The sequence below is a fragment of the Solea senegalensis genome, linkage group LG20 (genome assembly GCF_019176455.1).
Source record: "Solea senegalensis isolate Sse05_10M linkage group LG20, IFAPA_SoseM_1, whole genome shotgun sequence".
Taxonomy (NCBI): Eukaryota; Metazoa; Chordata; class Actinopteri; order Pleuronectiformes; family Soleidae; genus Solea; species Solea senegalensis.
The window spans coordinates 18227601-18229111 of record NC_058039.1 but is presented as its reverse complement, the minus strand read 5'-3'; positions in this window follow the sequence as shown (position 1 = coordinate 18229111).

Genomic DNA, 1511 nt, shown 5'->3' with positions numbered 1-1511 from the left:
GACCCAGGACAACGATTAACGTGTATTTAATATAATGTGTGAAGCTTCTGTCACAGTTTAAAAATGACACGTCTAAAGATTCTAGATTCTATTCTGAGTCCATGAAAAATCAGTGTCAAGTCGGTCTTTGATGTCATCATCACATCAGCAGCTTTAACCATGAGCTGTTAGAAGCCGTTTAGCCAAACACACACACACAAACACACACACACACACACACACACACACACACACACACACACACACACTTGTGCTGCCATCACCTCTGTTTACTTTAACCTCAATCAGACCACGGCCATTATCCTCGTCTCTGTGCTGTCCCTCGTTTCATTTTGAATACACGCTCAATACAGCTGACGTGGTGTTGACAGAGCAGCGAGCCGGTACGACAGGATTTCAGCCTCAGCTGGGTGTGGATGTGTGGACGTGTCCGTCAGGCTGCTGCAACCACACTGATGAGCAACATCACTGAGACCCATTATCTGTCATATTCAGCCGCTATAAAAACAAAAGAACATTTTTTTATTTTTCAGTATAAACAGTATAAACAGTATATACATATATATATATATATATATATATATATATATATATATATATATATATATATATATATATATATATGTATATATATACGTATATGAACACACACAGGGCAATTCCATGATAGTGAATACTGTCTCAAATGATAATTATTGTCCTCATTTTCACAGGAATTGGAGTATCATGGGATGGGACATCAACGTGAGTAATCTCTCAGACTCTGCTGCTCTTGTTTGCACCAACTGTGAAATCTTTTTTTCTTTTACTTAATTTTTGGTTGTATATTGTAGTTTTTATAATATAATATAATAATAACACTAAGAATAAAAATGATCCATTTGGTTGTTGTTCGGCACACTTTTTGAGTGTCCGTCCGTCGGCTTTGCCCTTTGCTTAAATTCTATCACATTTTGGTAAATTTGTAGTCAAGGTGTTGCTGAAGGGCAACAACATGAAAACATATATCTGGAATAAATTATAGAGCTTTGAATGCATCCATGAAAACAAACACATAAACATGTAAATACATATGGAAATGGAAATGACCCAATCACATGACACAAGGAAGACATATTACTACAATAACAACAGTTCACATGACACTTCCTTGTGTCATGTGATCAAATCCAATTTGGGTCATTTGGCACCAAGATCAGTGACTGTTGAACATTATTGCATTTGTATACAGTAATAACTCATTAACAATAATACAATAACAATAACAAGAAGAGGAATATATATGTATATCTCTATATATATAATTTAATACACATAAAAATGTATATTAAATTGAAAATGCAAATGACCGTTGAAATGTGGACAATAATAAATAAATGAGAATAAATCAATCAAACTGACGTTGTTGATATGTAAACAATCTCAGAGGTAGATCTGGCGCCAAATGACGATAACGATTTCAAATTACTCACAGAGTCCGAACTGATCACATGACAAGAGGGAAGGAATCC